Here is a 21,111-nt window from a genome sequence, read left to right as displayed (position 1 = left end):
ACATAAAAAGAGTGACAAAAGTGGAAATGAATGAAACTCCTTGTCAAATGACATTTTGATGTTTGCCCCTCTGTAACAGTTACCCAATCAAGGAGGAGCCAGAGGATCAGGAAGTCATGGGGACTTGATCTGACTCCAGTTATTAACAGGCAAACATTCAGAACATAAAAGAAAAGAATTTGCAGTTTTCCTAAATACGCAAATAGAGAATCTCAGTATGTTGGTCAGCTTTCCTTCACTTTTTTTAGAGATAGTCAAATAAGAGAATATGTGAGTTTGGGCTCAAGGTATAAGAGGTTTCAGTTCAAAGTGAAATACTCCCATTGCATTGGTGGCTTTTAGGAAGTAGCACATTCTAGCCACACCCCATGAGAGGGGAATTGGTAGTCTGAGCACTTTTTGTAGAATGACAATGTCCAGTAGAGAAACTGTGCGGAACTTCCTTTTATCTTGGTTTGAAATACAACATTGTTCTGACTGTTGTGTTTTTTTATATTTTATTTTATTTTTTTGAGGATTCTGTTTTGATTGGTTTTATTATGTCTGATAGGATAGGTTGCAATTTTGAAGATAATAACAGGCATTATGGGGAAAATTGTTGATTTCCTATTATGCTATTTTGAAGTGTTCATCACTTTTACTGTTTTGTTTGGCTTTATCTGTTTCATTTTGGTTGATTTAATTCTCTTTAAAAAAAGAAAAATCCATCAACTTCAAATAAACTTCAGTTATCAAAAGCCTGTCTGTGATGGAAGATATTGCACTTGCTGGAAAATCTTCCTATATATTTTTTTTATTTGGAAAGTATTTAAAAAATTTCCTGAATACTGATGTGTAGAGGTGGAATGTTTTGGTTGTCTCTAGAGTAGTAGAACCTCTGCAGGCAAGCACAGTCCATATTTCTAATACAAAAAGCAAACAACAGAAAGAAAACATTTGGAATGAAACGAGAAAGAAAAAAAGAAAGATAAGGAGGACATGGGATGGTATTTACTTTGATGGATAATATTAAAATACATTTGGGAATTCCATCAGTGTAGATTCCTAACAGTATCTTACCTGTCACAATCTAGCTTTCATTTTGTCTCCTTTACATTCTCTCTTTCCTTCATCCATCTCAGTCCCTATCCTTTCACTCTTCCCCTCCTTTAACATCTGATCTGTGAGGATGTTGAATGGGATGTAGCCCATCATCAACTGTCTGGATCACATGGGAAATGCAAAAACTTTAAAATGCCCTCTGACTTTCAAGCAGAGATATCCCTCAACTCAATTCACTCAGAGCCAAACTGAGGTGCATGCATGCAGTCAACTTACTACAAGATTACTCACTGAGAGGTGAGGCATCTTGGGGAATATGATATTGTCCAGTTCAGTCTCATGGGGGAAAAATGTTCAAATGTTCTGCCCTATGAAATTGTTAGTAGAGATAATTTCTCATTGGTTTACACAGAAGGGAAGAATGCCATCTCATTCTCAGGTTCATATCTGCTAATGAACTCAACATACTCATTGCATATATTGTAATCCAAATCCTGGAATCCTTTTTTGCCTCCTCCTTCCAGCCTGAAATATTTATGTATGCAATCCCACTGAAACATTATTGGAATCCCAGTGAGTCAATTCTGATCTAGCACCTACAGTGCAAGCCACAATGAGAATAAACACACTAAGACATATTTATACATCCAAGAATCTAAGTTGTCCTAAATGTGATCCAGGTTAAGATTCAAAGGACAATGGTTCACATCCAGGGCCTGACCCAAAATTCATTAACTCCTGAGTGAAGAAAGGAGTGGCTTGAGGATATATATGATGAGAATGGCAATAACTACATGAAACTTGTGAGCTAGGCTAGGTAGAGGCCAGAAAATACCACTGCAATTTGCAAAGGGAAAGGTATGCACAAAGACCAATCTGCATAACTCAACTGGAGTAACATTTAAATGTTTAGGAAATTGTTGTTTCAGTTTCTGATATTTAAATGTAAGTGCACTGAGAAATTGTAGCCTTTTATGTTGAGTCCCAACCCAGTTGAGATTCCTGGAGCTAAGCTGCTAAGCCATTCCACGGAGCTCAACATTTTAGAGGGGGAAGTGAGGCATGGAAACAAAACTGTTGGCTGACTTCACAGATTACACATCAGTGCCTAATGTGTAGCCATATTTACATTATTTAGAACCAGTTGACAGGAGAAGGAAACAGTTTAGCCATCTCTGCACATGTCAAGAGATAGAGCCCCCATTTAACTAATGCAGAGACAAACGTGCATTCATGGAGAGATGTTGACACAGGCTTCTATATGTCTTCCTTCCTTGTCTTTCTGAAGGACCTGGAGGAAGGTCACTTGTGATTGCATGAACTCTAGTCATCTCCCGGTTGGGAATACTCTATGATAGAATGAGAAGAATACCAAAAATAATAAAGAGTATGATAAATACAATATGAAAGCAAAAATGCATCTTGAAACATTCAAATTGATTCAATTGTTCTATAGCAGAAGAAAAGTTAGCCAAGCTTTAATTTGAGTATCAAGTGTAGCTGTCTGTTGTCACGTAGACAGTTCAGGTCTCTTGAGAGAATCAATGCCCATAGGAATATTATAATGAACTGCTGCTCCTTGTACATGTTTTTTATTATTCCTCAAGAATGTAGGAATTTGTTATATGATTATTGGGGTGAGACAAAATCAAGTTATATTAGAGTAACACTTTAACCACTGCTGTAGCTATAAATTTTTAATTTTCTCTGCCAACCACAGGACAGATGTTTTTAGAATACTAACTTGGCTTTGCAACTTGATATCAATTTCTTGCTGAATTTTCTAGCTCTCATCATGAGTTCTTGCTCACTTGTCTACAAAGTGAGCACTTTCTACTGAGTGAACTAACATTACAGAGACAGTAATTGTGTTGGCTATTAAAAGTACCAAGTAAATAATTCCTGCAGTAGTCAATCCAAATATCTCCTTGATCTGATTGTTAAAACTTTTAACTAAAGCGTCTACCAAGAGGAAAGCAGGTGAATGATAACAAGGCTTTTTAGATAAACTGGAAGTAAAACTGGACATTGTGCTCATGATTATTATTAAATAAAAAAGAAGTTAATGTATGATACAATGGGTTAGAGAACAATTAGAACATGAGAAGATATTTTGTTGCCATTCTGATTTCCCTATCAGCAGTATGTGAGCATCATAAACACCTATGTTTACTAAAAGATACCTATGACCTTGTAATACTACTGAGATTTTTCCTTCTTTCACCAGCTGAAGATACCTCTAGTCTGCAGTTGTCCTGCATGAAAAGGCAGTGTAAATTTCCATAACATATGCTGTATGTTTCTGGCTTTATCACTGATAATGAGTCTGAGAATAAAAGTACTGGATTGTCTGGATTTATCACTGATAATGAGTCTGAGAATAAAAGTACTGGATTGTCGGGGAAGTCTAAAAAATATCTCATGCCAATCTTAATGTTTCCCAATAAATGAATCCTCTGGGGCACCAATCCACAAAGTAATACTCAAATTTACATGTAACCTATCAATGGTATGGGTTCCTGTAAGACTGCCAAGTTACCTAATCACCATCTTCAAAATGAGGGTCATGAACTTCTGGAATACACATTAGGAAAGCTTGATTTAAAATCTGCTACAAGTTTACATTCTGAGGGAATAGAAATTAAGGTGAGTAAGGTGAATTGGCCTTTAGAGAGTAGTACTTTCCAAGTCTGATCTACAGTTGATTACTCATGTGCAGAATCTTGCTGTACATGAGCTACTCAGAAAGGAGATTATACAAAGTGAGAGGTAATATTAAGCTTAAGCTTAACTCACATGAGAAAGCATAAAACTATGAGGTCCAGACAGGAGATTAAGTAGGAGTACTGCTCCCTACTGAAGGAAAATTTCTGTGACTGCTTGTTGTCCTACATGCCTCACTTATCTGTACATCCAATTCTATCCCTATGTGTGTGAAATTTTCTGCTATTACTTCTCTGAATACTTAACTAATGTCCTTTGTGTTAACTCCTGAATCTTTATTGATGCCTATTAGACTTATATCGTTTCTTTTCGTATCATCTTCAATCTGTTAAATTGTCATTTCATGCTGCCTCGTTATTTTTAAAAGCTTTACCCTTTCATGATCGCTAGTTACAATCCTATCCTCAAGGTCTGAATTAGTATCCACAGCTTCATTTAAAAGTTTTAGGCAGCTTTCAATAGAATTTTTGGTCTTTGGATATATCTATAAATTTGTTTTATGCATTATAATTCTTTTCTTTATTATTCTTTCAAGATTTCCATCATCTCATGCTCCTTTACTTTTTTATTTGTCTTCTCTACTTATGCTGAGTACCTCTTTAATTAAGGTTGTCATTTCTGTCTTTACATGAGAAATTCTTTTTAATTTGATTTGCTCTATATATTGCTGATTTGTTTCTTTATTTCTCTTGCTATCTTTTCAAAAATTTCATGCATTTAAAGTCTTCTATTTCAGTGTCTCTTGTATTTGCTCCTGATGGAGTGATGTTTGAGATTTGCATTTTGCTGTTTTGTTTTGTCATTTTCTCATTTTGAACTAATATTTGGTCATTTAATTCCACTAGTATCAACTGGCTGTAGTATATATCTTAGGATTCTACTGTGAGTTTGATGTTTATCCAATTGCTGGACCACAATGAATAGGAGGGCCAGATACCTGAATACCTCCTGCAGAGCCTATTGGGTTAGTCCTATAGTCTTCTTAGGCTGACTAGCTTAAGAGTATTTATGTAAGACAATCACTGGTTCCCACTGTTATTATGTCTTCTGGTTGTTCTATGCCACTAGATCTCCCTGTATACAGTGTTTTTCTCAGCCAGGACCCTACAGTTTTTACTGGGTGTCTCATAGGCCCTTTGAATTTTCTCCAGATTGTGGGAGGGCTTACTGAAACACTCTTCAACAACCTTGTTGTTCTCTGTATGGAAGAAGGAATCATCCACACTCTTGCCAATCTTGAAAGCTCCAACAGGTGGACGGGACTTCACTACTGCTCCTGTTTAGCTTCTATTATAAGGAAAACTACACACTGATGTAATTTTGCTTATGTCATTGATTTGGTTGAGGAGTTACTGAGTCTCCCATCTACCCAGCAAGGTCAATCAACTGAAGTCAAAGTTTCTTTGAGGGAATGGGTGGCTGAAGATCAACAGTAATACCAGGTACAAGAGGTAGATGGATACTCTAGGGGAGGAGAGAAGGACAGAATAGCCTTCTTTCCAATGTGCAAGTCTGGGGTCCAATGCTGGGGACGGCAGGCATGTTAGTGAGCTGCCTTCTGAGGTGAAAGTCTGGGGCCTTAAGGTTGGGAGGGCAGGCATGGAAGCAATCTGCCCTCCTAGGTGTAGGTAGGTTCAAGGTCTGAGGGTTGAGAGGGTGGGCACAAATTCGGCCTCTTCTCTGCTTGATTTCCAGGGTTCAAGGTTGGGAGGACTGACACATAATTTTCACCAGAAGCAGTGTCAATCAATATAAAATTCTGACTTCTAGTGGTGTATTTGGGGGAGATTTCATTTTAATGAAGGAAAGCTTTTAGACACTGACTTCCAATATTTTAACAATGCAAAATATTTAGTTTTTACTTTTTGAGAAGAGATACTTCATAATATTACACAAATAAATAAATGAAATTATGTTAAATTAAAAGAGTCTGTCGAAGGCATGGGTAATTAAGATCCAACTCAAAATACCAAAAAAGGACTGTGGGATTAGTTGTGCCTCTCATGGGATATTTGGATTTTTAGGACATTTAGGAAACAGTCCACTTTATACATATCCCTGAGTAGCAGTGACACAAGTGGTGGAAAGTATCAATGAAAATTTTTCCCTCAGATGACTACAGGGGTGGGAGTTCAGTCAAGACAGCATAGTCCACATAGTTGGTGACTTGAAGGCCAACATAGTCACCAAAGAGAGAAGCAATGTACTACTCATATTAATACTAATTTTATATTTGTTCCAATCAATTATTCAATTAAGATTAGAGGAAAAGATGGAAATGTAAAATTTTTTCCAATATCCTAGTTTTTCTGTGTCTCACAAGGGGATCATAAATCTACTAATAAGGTAGTAGATAATATCTAGAAGCAAAGCCCATCTGTTATTTTTCTGTCAGACCTATGATCATAGGTGAAGTGAGCTCTTGTAGGAGTAAAGAAGTTGACATCCAGAAAGTCGCTAGTAGGAGATAGATATGGATGTCATCAGGGAGAGTGGAGCATCTAGCTTGTAGCAGGTCACTTAAGGGAAATTTACATCATCTTGTCCTGGGTGAACCCTTTACACTTTTGATAGTTCATTATTCATCTTGCATTGTTTTGAATTGAATCTATTCTTCATAGGGTTCCTGTAAAATAAAAACTCTCATAGGTGGTGAGAAATGCACTAGGTGCTTGCACAGGACTAACTTTGAGGATCAGGAGTTTCTCACTCCACCCAGGATTAGTTTCTCCGTGGTCTCCATGTGGAGCAGCTACTTCATTACTGCTCCCTGGGATTGCAGCTTATGGTAGTAGTACCAATAAGAAGGTGGGCACTAAGAGCAAGCACTGTGATGTGCATCAAGCCATGGGTAGCATGTGATGGTGCCTCACACAGTGCTGCACAGTACAAGAGAAGACAGTGGGGCTCTGTGAGCTCAAAAGTCTCCTGCATAATTCCAGATGCCAGAAACCATCATGACACCGTGAAGATGTCAGGTGATTCCAGAAATGAAGGTCACAAAATGGGTTGAGTTTACACCTTGATCTGCTGGACTTTTATTGAAATTTAAAGTGCATGGGGAGGTATTAATTTCTCACTATATGTTTTAAGTTATTTTTAGTGTTTTATCCTTAAAACAAAATTTACTACAGATTGAAAATATAATGTGGTATGAACAGTAACAAATGAACAAGTGGTAGGAAAATTAGAAAAAGAATTGACCAATACACAACAAATTAATGAGCTCTAGCATTTGTTTCTTAATAAGGAGGAAAATTTTGAAAATTAAGGGTTAATGTTCTATGTTTCTCTGTTAATATATTCTTTGAAGTGCAATGTTTCCATGAGTTGGAGATAAACTTCTTCAATGACAATAACAAAGTAGCACAATTTAATAAGTACCTAGTACCTAAAAGTGAAATCTATCATTGTTTATGTTATTATCTCTGTAGTGCTGAATCATTATTTTGATGACAAATTATTTCTGAGAAACTCAGAAAGCTGTATATTATACTTTTGTTTAAATTGTGCTAGTACAGTAGACAAGCACATTAAAAAGAGTGATTTAGTGAAGGTATGATAAATTGTTTGGGGAAATTAAATGAAATGGAGCAAGTTTTATCTTGAAAATACCAAACAATGAGGTATAATGTTCTAGTTCTATAATGTATATAGTGCTGTATAATCTAGTGATTCAAGGCATAGGTGCTACGGAAAAATTAGTCTCCTCTGTGTAGCATAGGCTGGTGGAGCAAGAAATCAGGTTGTGAGTTTTTTCCTTCTCTTTCTTGATTATAAACAACTGATAAGGCTACAGGAAGTGGAATCTGTCCAAAACTTAAGCATGGTATTTCTAAAATACTTTGAGAGATACACTTCTTGCAGGCGCTCCTGTGTGAATTTCTTCTTAGGGGAGGTATGTAACCACCACCCATGAAGGGAGAGTCCAAGGGGCTTCCTGTTCTGTGCAGGAGCAGCAGCCTTCATCAGCAAAGGTCCAGAGACCCCTTTACATTGAGATCTGAACTGCGTCCTATGCCTCTGGCACTGTGGAGTAGTAGAATGGAAGGCACAACATTCTGGCTAAATGTTATTCCTGCAAAGCAAGGGATGTCACTCTACTTCCCAATGCAGAGGAGACTATGAAATCTTAAAACCAAGAAACCATCTTGAGCTACCCACGTGCCTGGTCATGATCTCCCAGGCCTTAAAGATAGTGCAATTTTTATGGATCAACTCAGCTTTATTCATGAACCTCTGGGGAATCTTTGGGAGATGAACTGATTGGGTTATAAGGTGACTCAAGGGGTTATCTGAGAAGTGCATCATGAGGATCACCAGGATGGTCATGTCCTTCTCCTGAAACAGGTTGTAGCATGCCACAACAGGAGTGAGACACAGACAGGTTAGTTAAAAGTCCCCTTTGCTCAGAGGCTGACTTAAAAACTGATTGGATGGTCCTGTGTGTGCGTAAATATTTTCTGTATGACATAGATGTGTTGTTTTGTTTTGTTTGTTTTGTTTTGTTTTGTTTGTTTTGTTTTGTTTTGTTTTGTTTTGTACCAGGGATTGAACTCAGGACCTTGCACTGGCCAGGCAGGCACTTATGTCATTGAGCTAAATCCTGGGCCCAGTCATAGATGTTCTTGAAAATTTTGTTAATCTATTGAACTAAACATTAATACGATAAAACAAACAAACAATCACATGTAACTAAATGATTCTAAGAAATACTTTTTGAGAGTATTTAAAATAGATAACAATTTCTCAATGTTACTTCTAGAATTCCATGACATTAAAATCCGATTAACATTGTGCCTATGGCAGAAAATCAGTAAAGGAGGATTATAACAGGCAAGGATAGATCATGGATAAATTATTGGGGTTTGATAAGTTTTCTTTGTTATCATCAGAGTATAGGCCAAATTCAAACTCTGAGCATGGTGTCATGATATCAAAGGGAACAGTCACAATGGGTTGACTTTCAGTAGAATCAGGGTCAGGGTAAGAGAAAGTGCGTACTGAAAAAATGGGCACTGCAGGAGCAGAAACAGAAGCAGAAGAGGAGAGATTCCAGTGCCATAGAGAAGGTGCAGTGTTAAGACTGGACTGCCACCCATACAGGAGCCACGTTAACCTGCACTGGGTAAGCACATCTCAATAAAATCCTAGGTGTGGAGTGTTAGTTAAAATAAGAACATCTGCATTTCCAGCTTACAGATTTTTATTCAGCATTTCGTTTTCACTGGAGTTTCTAGGTACAGTGTGATTGTTCTTACTGCTTCCTATCCTGTTGCTCTGCTCTGCAATGTCACTCCTGTCACCACAGAACACAGTGCATCTTAGAGCCTACAGCATGCAAAGCCTGACACAAGCTTCTAGGTGCTGGTGGTGCTGGGCAGGACTCACCGTCATTTTCAGGATCTGCTCCTTTTCAAGAGTGGTTGTGATGGAGGCTGTATGACAACTTTACATATTCTTGAAATAGAAGTCTTGGTCCACGGAGTACAGGGTTATCTGGAACCAATGATAATTTAATGCATGGGGTTTGGGAGTAAAATTTTGCATCTATCCCCTTTATATGATTATATCTAATGCATGTGTAATTGATTCCAGGAGAAAGCTCCAAAAAGTCTGAAAATACAGTTAGGAAATTACTGTTTTAATCTAGTTTTCCCATTTGTTCCAAAATTTAACTGTTTCCCAAACTAACTTACTGGCCTCCCACCCTCTTACTTTGCTATACTTTTATTTTCTCAGCCTTCATATGAATTAAAATGTGCAACAGCAAAACTGAAAGAAAACACAGACAAGAAAAAACAGCAAAACTGCGTAGGTACCTGTGTTAAGAAACACCTCTAGCATTTCACCAATGATCATAATGCATACGTGTGTATTTTTATCTATTTGAAATCTTGTTTTTCTACTGCCAAAACTGATATACTTTCCTTAAACAGATGTAAAAACCATACTTTTCTTTCAGTTATATGTTATTCTACATACATCCCACTTACCAATTTATCATCAATTTACAATTTAAGTTTTTATTGTGAAAATCTTAAATCAAAAAATAGATAAAATACTTAAAGAAATTCTAAGGAACAGATTGAGATTAAACACTAGATTGCAGGGGCTATTAATAAGCAAGTGTTGTGACAGTTAAGAGAAAATTTTAGGAAGATTTTTGAGTATTAGTCAGGGCAAGTAAAAAATTCCAGAAGAGAAGACATGAATTCATAACAGACTGTGTGATGTTGAGATATCACAAACATGGGCCAGTTCTCTGCGAAATCCATTGGTGTCCTTAGTCTAACCTTCCATCCACTGCAACGGTGACCTTGTAGGGAGAATGCACACTGCTAAAACTTCCTTTACCTGGAAACAAGAACCAGGCTCATTGCTAAACAAAACCTTCTGTTATCCTACAGTGGAAATCTTGGCTCACTTTTTCCACATGTTTTGTGGCTCAGAAAATTTAGATTTCTTTCCATCTGACAAGAAATCATTTTAGTTCAATTCTGTCTGATCTTCCTAATTCTCCTCTGAGCTGTTCCCATATTTTGGATAACGTGGTGCACTCAAGGAGGAATTCACATGGACTGTCCTCGTAGCCTAGAGAAAGAAACCATCATGCATCCTCAGACCTAACTACCACTGGCTAATGTCAGGAATATGCATTTTATATTTTTATTTTATTTAAAAGGAAAAAGAGAAAAAGCAAAACAAAACAAAGCATTGTAAGGATACAAGTAACACAGAACTACAAAAAAAAAGTAAGAAACCATCAGTTAATAGATTACAATTATCATCTTAGAGATAGTTGCTCAAGTTACAGTATCAAAGCATACAAAGTGGACATTCAAACAGTGAGACTGCAAAGAGTTGTGTTCAATTATCCAACCAAAAACATTAATATGATCATCTATTTAACACCCCTAAACACACTTGCAGTTGTATCCTTTAGAGCACTTTTTCTCCATTCTTTTTTACAACAAAACTTACACATTTTGGGTTTTATTACTCCTTAGTTCTTATTACATTTTTTTGGAAGAGAATAAAGTCAAATATAGCAAAACAAAGTTGTCAGTCAAAACCAAGGATAGACATAGCACATGATGTAAAAACAGAGTACAAGGTTATCAACAATGGATACTATAATGCCTCTTGCTTCCTTAAAAAGAATTGTCTATCTCATTAGGTATTATAAAGTTCAACAAAACAGTAGAGAACAATAAAACCCAAACCTTGTAAACATTACAGGACTTCCAAAGAAGATAATAGTCAAACCAGAATGGGCATCATAATGAATCTTATTGCATTCAAAGTAGTTGCCTATAATGCTCAAAAGTGATACTACCATATGGAATGGAACAGAGTCTAATCAGTCAAAACAAGACAGTGGGAGTATTACAGGAATTCAAATCAAGTTAATAGGAAATCAAAAATTACTATAATATATCCTGCTATTTTTTATTTTTCCCCTTACTTAAAAAATCATAAAAAATAACTAAACAATTTTTAATGAATAAGGGAGAGATTGAGGTAAAAGAGGACATAAGAAGATAACAATACAGGTCAAAGCTTGACAGTTTCAGCAACCTAGTGCTTCACCACTAGGTGAAATAACACGACTTAATAGTAGTTACCATAGTGTCTTTTTCTTTGAAATATTTGCATATAACTCCATATACTATAGCTTCAAGCGTATCAAGTCAGTGTAAAACCATTCATGTGGATGAAAGCATTATAGGGTATTCAGAACCAGCCAACAGAAAATGAACAATGGTTTCCATATTATCTCTTTGCCTATAACAATTTTTGTTTATACTATCACATATAATAAAATCCAGCAAGATACATCATGATAAAACCAATAGAGACAGAAGATCCATAGTTTGGTGGGACTTCAAAACAAGATGATAGTAAAACAGCACTAGCTATTATGATGACTTATTTTTTTCAAAATAGCTGTTCATTTCATCACAGGCAATAATATCAAGCAGCCCAGAATAAAACCATTCCAATTAATAAGTGAAAACTTTATAAGCGTTCAAGGCCACATAATGGGGAATCATGATTACCACATATATTTTTGAATCATTACGTACATTAGGGAAACTATGTGGTATTCACACATGAGAGATTGATTTATTTCACTTATGAGTATGGTCTCAAGCTGCGCCCATTTATTGATAAATATCTCAATGTGATCCTTCTTTATAGCTGAGTAATACTCAAATGTATAGAAATACCACACCTTTTTAATCCATTCCTCAGTTGATGGACACTTGGGTTGTTTCCAAGATCGGGTGATTAAAAACAGTGCTGCTATCATTGTAGGTGCACATATATCACTGTGGTATGATGCTTTCAGTTCTTCTGGGAATATGCATAGGAGTTGAATAGCTGGAACAAATGGGGCTTCCAGTCCCAGATTTTGAGAAATCTCCAGACTGACCTCCACAAAGGGTGTACCACTCTATACTCCTACCAAAAGTGTAGGAGAGTTCCTTTTTCCCCTCATCCTCTCCAGCATTTGTTGTTGTTGGTTTTCTTGATCCTGGCCATTCTTTCAGGAGTTGAGATGGAATCTCAGTGTGGTTTTAATTTGCATTTCTCTAATGACCAGTGATGATGAACATTTTTTCATGTATTTATTTGCCATTTGTATTTCTTGATCTGAGAAGTACGTATTCATCTCAGATGCCCATTTTTGGATTGGATCTTTGAATTTTGGGGGTCTGAGTTTTTTTTTAATTCTTTATATGTTTTAGATAAAAGTCCCTTGTCTGAAGGAGAGTTCACTAAGATATTTTCTGTCTGTGGGTTTTCTTTTTGCTATGCTGGAGATTTCTTTTGACATGCAGAAACTTTTTAATAAGAGGTGGTCCCAGTTATTGATTCTGGAAAGAATTTCCCATGCGGTTTGAGTCCTGTTCATGAAGAATTCTCTACCTACCCCTATGTCTTCAAGGTTTCTACCCAATTTGTCTTCCAATAGATTTAGTGTTTCTGTTTTAATATTCAGATCTTTGATCCATTTAGATTTTAATTTAGTACATGGTGATAGGCATGGGTCTAGTTTAGTTTTTGGCAAATGGAGAGCCAGTTTTTCCAACACCATTTATTAAGGAGACTATTGTTCTTCCAGGGAACCTGCTTGACTCCTTTATCAGAGATAAGGTGATTGAGTGTGTTTGTAGTTGTGGTTGTATCTTCTAATCTATTGCAATGACCTTAGGCTCTGTTTTGATTCTAGTACCATGATGATTTTACTACTGTTGCTTTGTAGTATAACTTCAATTCAGGGATTGTGATGCCTCCTGACTTGCCTTTGCTGCTTAGAATTGCCATTGCTGTTCTAGTTGTCTTCTGGTTCCAGATGAATTTTAGGAGTGATTTCTCTAGATTTATAAGGTATGTTGATGTTGTTTTTTTTTGGGGGGGGGGAGATTGCACTGAATCTGTGTAACAGTTTTGGGAATATGGCCATTTTCACAATGTTTGTTCTTCCTATCCATGAGAAAGAGATGTCTTTCCATTTTCTGAGATCATTTTCACTTTCTTTTTTCAGTGTATTATAATTTTCCCTGAATAAGTCTTTCACTTCTTTCATAAGAATAATTCCTAAATATTTCATTTTTTGCTTACTAGTGTGATGAGTGTGGTTTCTCTTATTTCCCTCTCTGTGATTTTGTTGTTAGTGTATATGAATGCTATTGATTTCTGAGTATTGATTTTATACCCAGTTACATTACTGAATGTATTTATTATATCTAAGAGTCTTTCAATGGAATTTAGTTAGACTTCTATGTAGAGTATCATGTCATCTGCAAACAATAATAATTTGACTTCTTTTCCTATCTTTACCCCTTTTATTTCTCTCTCTTGTCTAATTGGTCTGGCTAGTACTTCCAGTACTATTTTAGATAGGAGTGGTGGTAAAGGACATTCTTGTATTGTGCCTGATTTTAAAGTAAAGGCTTTCAATTTTTGGCCATTTAGTATAATGCTGGCAGGTTTGTCATAAATGGCCTTTATTATATTGAGGTAAAGACCATCTATTTCAATTTTCTGTAAATTCTTATCATGAATGAATGTTGGACATTATCGAAGGCTTTTTCTGCATCTATAGAAATGATCATGTGATTCTTACTTTTGGCTTTTTGATATGGTGGATTACATTTATTGATTTACATATGTTGAACCATCCCTGCATTCCTGGGATGAATCCCACTTGGTCATGCTGTATAATCTTCTTGATGATTTGCTGCATCCTATTTTCCAATATTTTATTGAGAATTTTTCATCTGTGTTCATTAGGTAGATTGGTATATAGTTCTCTTTCAGTTGGGTCTTTCTCAGGTTTTGGTATGAGAGTAATATTTGCTTCCAGGAGTGACTTAGGAAGGATTGCTTCCCTTTCAATTTCATTGAATAGTTTGAGGGGTGTCAGCATTAGGTCTTCTTTGTATTTCTTGTAGAATTCTGCAGTGAATCAATCAGGGCCTGGACTCTTCTTTGTAGGTAAGGACTTAATTACATTTTCAATTTCATTAATAGATATAAGGTTATTTAGAAGTTTTACATCCTCTTGATCTAGCTTTGGTACTTCATATATTTCTAGGAATCTGTCTATTTCTTCTGTGTTATCAAACCTTTGAGAGTAGAGTTTTTTGAAAAAGGTGTTGATGATCTTCTGTATTTCTGTAGTCTGTAGTGATATCACCATTTTCATTTCTTATTTCATGAATTTTAGCTTTTTCTTCCCTTTTTTAAATGTTTGGCTAGGGGCTTATCAATTTTATTTATTCTTTCAAAGAACCAACTCTTTGATTCGTTGATTCTTTGGATTGTTTTCTTAGTCTCTACTGCTCTGATTTTTATAATATCCTCCCTTCTTTTGGCTTTGGGCTTGACTTGCTCTTCTTTTTCTAGCTCTTTGAGGTGTAGCATCAGGTTATTTATTTGTATTGCTTCTGTTTTCCTGATGTGGGAACTCAATGCAATAAAATTTCCTCTGAGGATGGCTTTCTTTGCATCCCACAGATTCCGGTAAGTTGTATCTGTATTCTCATTTTCTTGTATGTATTAATTTCTTTTTCAATTGCCTTTGTGACCCACTGATACTCAATAGTGTGTTATTCAGTTTCCAAGTGTTTGTGGGATTTTTGCAGTATCTTTATCATTAATTTCTAGTTTCAAAGCGCTATGATCTGATAACATGCAAGGGATGATTTCAAATCTTTTGCATTTGTTTAAATATTTTCTGTGAGCTAACATATGCTCTATTTCAGAGAATGACCCATGTACTGCTGAGAAGAATGTGTATTCAGATGTTGTTGGGTGGAACATTTTGTATATGTGTATCAGATCCATTTGTTTACAGGTGTGATTGAATTCTGCTATTTCTTTGCTCATTTTCTGTCTGGTTGATCTGTCCCTTGGTGTCAATGGCATGTTATGGTCTCCTGTTACAATTTTGTTACTGATAATTTGAATTTTCAGTTCTGTTAATAGTTATTTTATATAACTGGGTGCTCTGGAGTTTGGTGTATATATATTTAAGATAGTTATCTCTTCCTCTTGGAGTTTTCCCCTAACGAGTATGTAGTGATCTTCTTTGTCCTTTATGATTATTGTTGGTTTAAAGTTCACGTTGTCTGCAAACAGAATGGCTACTCCTGCCTTTTTTGGATTCCTGTTGTGTGAAGTATAGTTTTCAATCCTTTGACTTTCAGTCTGTGAGTATTCTCCTGGGTTAGATGGGTTTCCTAAAAACAGCATATGGTTGGATTTTGTTTCTTGATCCATTCTACTAGTCTGTTTCTTTTGATGGTGCATTGCAACCATTTACATTAATGGTTATATCTGTTATATGCTGGTTTATTGTTGACATGTTATCACTCTGCTGTTGCATATTTATCTTTCTGTTCTGTTTAATTATGTGCTTTGCTTAGTGGTTTTTTCCTTTGTGTGTCTAAACTGTCTCTCAATATTATTTGCAGGGTTGCCTTGGTGTTCATGAAGTTCTTCAGCTGATCTTTGTCATGGGATTATCATATATCACCACTGAATTTGAATGATAGTTTTTCAGGTTACATCAGTCTAGATTGGAAATCATTTTTCTTTAGAATCTGGAATACTTCACTCCATGCTCTTCTTGACTTTATTGTTTGTGCTGAGAAGTCTGCTGTGATTCTGATAGGTTTTCCTTTCTAAGTGATCTGTCTTTTCTCCCTGACACCTTTTAATAATCTATTTTTGTGTTGGATTTCTGGGATGGTGATTATTATATATCTGGGTATAGTTTTATTTTGGTTATGACTATTTGGAGTTCTATAGGCTTCACTGAACCTGATGTCAGTTTCTGATCTCATGCTTGGGAAATTTTCAGGTTTTGCTTCTCTAAATATCCTCTTGACATCCTTTATGTTGTCCCCTTCTTTTTCATTAATCCCTATCAATCTTATGTTGTTTTTCACAGCATCATCTTGCAGTTGTTGAATCGTTATTTACTGATTCCTTGTTATTTTTAAAAGATCTTTCCTTTCCTGTTCACTAGCTGCAATCCTGTCTTCAAGGCCTGAAATTGTATCTTCACTTTCATTGAGGCGGTTTTTACAGCCTTCAGTGGAGTATTTTATTTCCTGTATATCTCTGTGCATCTGCTTTATGTATTCTGTTTGTTTCTTATATTGCTCATCTAGCGATTCTATCTTTTTTGTTTAGTTCCTCTACTTTTTTAATTGTGCTTTCTTTAGATATATTCAGAATCTCTTTCATTTCTTTTATCATTTCTTCTTTTACCTGGGAGATTATTTCGAGTTTGAATTCCTTTAAAGCTTCCTGGATTTCCTTGTTTATTTCAGTAGCTATTATATTTGAGGTGTATGGCATATATTTTCTTCTATATACATTGCTTCTAGGATTTCTTGAGTTGGGCTGGAGGTTTGAGGTTGTAATTTGGTCTTTCATTTTGTCATTTTCCTATATTTCTGTGTTTCAAGTGTTATTCCAAAGCTTCCTCAGAGTCTGTTGGAAATCCACTTTTATGTTTGCACCTCCTGGGACTCTGGCACCCAGTTCCCCCAGGCTTCTGGGTCTCTGGAACCAGTGGCTGTCTTCTACCTGTTTAAAACTCCATAGTTCCAGATAAGCTGGGCTCCAAGGACACTGTGCGCCCCCCCCCCCCCGCTTGCTCAAAACTCTGCAGTTCTCCAAGCGCAGCTGGAATGGGGAGGCCGATGTAGGCGCCTCAGACCCACGTAGCCTCTTTACTGCACCCGGAAGCCTGGAGGGTCCCAAACAGTCTGGGCTTGGGGCAGAGTGCACTGGGTACTTACTGCAGGCCACTGGGCCTCTGGAACTGGTGATGCTCACATGCTTGCTGAGAAATCCACAATCCTCTAGACACACAGGGAGGCAGATGCAGGTGCCCCAGATCCGCCCAGCCCTTACTCTGCACCCAGACATTGCAAGAGTCCCAAATAGGCTGGGCTCCGGGAACTGTGTGCACCCACCTGCTTGCTGGAAACTCCATAGTTCTCCAAGCGCAGCCGGAATGGGGAGGTGGATGTATGCACCTCCGACCCACTTAGCCACTTCACTGCACCCAGAAGCCTGGAGGGTCCCAAACAGTCTGGACATGGAGCAGAGTGCACGGGGCACTTACCGCAGGCTGCGGGGCCTCTGGAACTGATGATGCTCGCCTGCTTGCTGAGAAATCCACAATCCTCTAGACACACAGGGAGACAGATGCAGGTGCCCCAGATCCGCCCAGCCTTTTCTCTGCGCCCAGACAGTGCAAGAGTCCCAAATATGCTGGGCTCTGGGGATAGTGTGCACCCGCCTGCAGCTGGAATGGGGAGGCAGATGCAGGTGCCCCAGGTCCACCCAGCACTTACTCTGCACCCAGACAGTGCAAAAGTCCCAAATAGGCTCAGGAATATGCATTTTAAAAAACCAAGTGAAGTTAAGGATTTTTTAAAATCTACAAATTTTTTGAAAATCATAGATATCATGAAATTTCCATCCTCATTATTTTGTATTTTATCTGTATTCTTTCAACACATCAATCAATATTGCTTTAAATTTGAGTGATAAAGTTTTCATTTTCAAATTGTACTCTTTATCCAGAATTTTTGGTACAGTTCCATTTGAGAAGAGGTGAAAAGAGTGGTACTTACAAATTCCTGGTACAGTTTTGAAGTGAGGACTTGGAAATAGACAAAGTGACAGTGTGCTGAACCAGATGTGGCAGGGTAGTGCGGCGGATGGTTCTGTCAATACATTTAGACTGGGCAGCTGCATTCTTCCATGGGAGCAGGCTTGACATCAGCAGGAGCATTAAACGTGACCCTCGTTAAACTGAGATAATCACCACTCTCGATTATCAATTTTACAGGTTTTCCAAGCAGATCTCATTTGAGAAGCCTTGTCTCTCCTGACCCCTGTCCTGATTCTGTTCTCCTGGATGGGGAAGAATCTAAGGGGCACCTTACACCGTGACATTTACGTGGACAATTGAACAGAGATCTAGTTTGAAAAGTGAAGCATTTCCTACTTTTTATATTTCCCCCAGATGTGTCCCTGCTTTGCAAATTCTGGGAATTTAGGTTAATTCTGATAAACAATGCTAAGCCATTTCTTAAAATTATTTTATTTTATTCTATTTTATTTTGTATTGATTTGTTCCAGAGATTGAACTAAAAACCATGCACTTTCCATCTAATGCTTCAGCTGCTGAGGTAAATCACTCTTTAAAATAATTTTAATCCATGGGAATGTGTAGATGTCAGCTGTCAGGCATTGAAGGGTTCTGTAATACTTGAACTCACTCTCTCATATCTGCTTTGGGACACTGGGCTGAAATGTATGCCACAAAATATCTGTTTTATCTTCATGTGTTAAAGAAAATGTACATGCTTGAGAGTGCTGAGTGCAAATAGAATTCTGTAACAGAATGATACCATGGACCTGTAACTGCTAATTCAGTATGATAATCCCAAGCACTTGCCTCATATTTTACCAGACTTTTGCATGTTTTTCTATATATCAGCTTCATAAACCCTTTGAAGACACTGAGCCTTCATACTTAGTATCAAATGGAATCCACATACCATAAGATCTAGTTAACTTGAATGAGTTTCCCAAGTTCTGTCAGTAGTGGGGAGGGGAGGCAGCACACCTGTGATGTATTTCTTGTTTCATCTTGTCACAGCATGCACACCTGTGTGACCCCAGCCTGCTCTTGTGGCTCAGAGGCCATTTCAGGGATTGGGGGTGGGGTGAGTGAAGAGCTTCTTACCATATCTTCTGATAAACTTCTCTGTTCTAGGGCCTTGAGTGACAGGGGCCCTTTGAAGTTTAATTGTATCTGCTTCATATGCTTTATATAACTGTCACATCAAAATTATTCACAGATATCAAGGGTGCGTCTGTCCATTTATTTTTTCAGTAGATGGAAAGATGTATAACACTAGCATATCAATAATTTTTACCCCCAAAGGGAAAGGAACAACAGGCAGCTACAAAATTTAAAACTTCAGGAATGCTATTTCAAGAGAATTCTTATTTTAAAATTTTGTCACCAGGAGACTGAATGCTACATAAACTTTGATAAATGAAGATGGAATTCTATATGATAAATCTAGGCAAGTATTATAGAATTTTTTGTGAATAATTCATAAAGTATATTCATAAAGAAACAAAGAAAGAAATACAAATATATTTGTTTTAGGACTGAGCTGAAGAACAATTGATTTGTAAAATTAGAACAACATGCAATCATTCATAAGACATAGTTTTAGTTTTCCATACTATTGTTTTTGTACAGAGTATCACTTAATTGCAATGATTCAAAATGTAAATATGTTATACTTGGTATACTAATATAATGAAGGCAAATGCAATATTTAATGTAAATTTGTAACAGAAAGTGCTTTGGAGATAGAGAAACTGAGATAGAACTGTAAGAAGTTCATCACTGAATAGATGTACCTCTCAAGTGGCACCCAAATTTGTCATCAGTTTTTTTTACAGCCTGCAATAAGCAGACTAGTAAATTTCTTCTTCATATCAAAAGTATTTTATGATTAATTTTAAATTATTTTTCTCACAAATGTCACTTACTCAGTAAAGGAAATTACTTAACACTGTTCTGTTCTTTCCTTTTGAAAGAACACTGTGCAAACTGACAAATCTAGGTAAGATATACCACTGCCATCATGGTCTGATTATGGCTTTAGAAAAAGTTTCATTAGGTTGACTAAAGTCACACAATTCAGATAAGAAACATGAGAACCAGAAACTTTAGCTTCTGCCTTTTGGTGTAGTGAGGATTGGACTCAATGACTTGTGGACTTATTGTAGTCCAGAGTTCCCCAATCTCACCATTGCTGTCTTTTGAGCTAGATAATTTCTTGTTGTGGGATCCATTCTGTATTGTAGATTGCCTAGCACTCCCCTGTCCTCTACTTCATAGATATTAGAAGCCCCCTCACTGTTCCACCTGCTCCTGAATTAATGCAAAAAGTCTCCAAAAATAGCCAAATGTCTAAAGCTAGCAGGATTCTACCACTAGAGAACCTCAGAAATGTTCTCCTTTGGACTGTGTACATGTTTTCCAAGACAATATTGATATGGTTCTTAGACATATAAACCTGCAAACCCTTGCCATTAGCAACACTTTCACAATAGCCCACACACAATGGTGGTGAGGCCAGCACTGATTATTTGCTGCACGTACCTTTGGCCTCGGCATTAATGGTGCTGATCAGGACAGGAAGCACACTTCAGCGGAGTAGGCCTGGCTGTCCCTGGTCCAAGTTCAGATGTTGGTTCTGGACCCTAGAAGCATTCACAGACATATTTAATCAGACATTCTCCTCACCATTCACAGTCTTCTGTGTCCCTCAGGGAGATGATCTCATGCTTTCAAACATAGACATTTTATTTCTCATTGATTTTTCCATTAGATATGTGAATAAGGAATGGGTTTTGATTAATTACATTACATGAAAATGATAAAAATGATGTAAGAGTAATCTTCAGATTGTTTCTGGTAAGAGAGTCTTGAATAATTGAAATCTATTGCATGATCTTTTTATCTCTCAGTGTCATAATGTATTTAAATTCAGAATGTTAGCTTTATTAAATATAAATTAGCAATTAAAAATCAACAAGGAACTCATGTTGTTAAAAATATTTTGCACTTCAAACGAAGTGAAAAAGTTTTGTGAAAGCAAAACTTACAGAATGGAAAACAAATTTAGTTAATTGTCCTCAGACAAAAGACTTATATCCACTATATATATATATATATATATATATATATATATATATATATAATTTGAAAATAAA

The 21,111-nt window shown here is 36.8% G+C and overlaps 1 pseudogene; it reads right to left on the bottom strand.

Annotated features, from left to right (window-relative positions):
- LOC134478446 (prolactin-like) overlaps positions 1 to 20,618 on the bottom strand; it is a 107,275-nt pseudogene extending 86,657 nt beyond the window's left edge.
- Positions 20,619 to 21,111: the final 493 nt, after the last annotated feature.

The sequence above is a fragment of the Cavia porcellus genome, unplaced genomic scaffold, assembly GCF_034190915.1.
Source record: "Cavia porcellus strain 051 isolate PalLab524CR breed Dunkin Hartley unplaced genomic scaffold, mCavPor4.1 scaffold_13, whole genome shotgun sequence".
Taxonomy (NCBI): Eukaryota; Metazoa; Chordata; class Mammalia; order Rodentia; family Caviidae; genus Cavia; species Cavia porcellus.
This window is presented reverse-complemented; position numbering and strand designations above follow the sequence as displayed.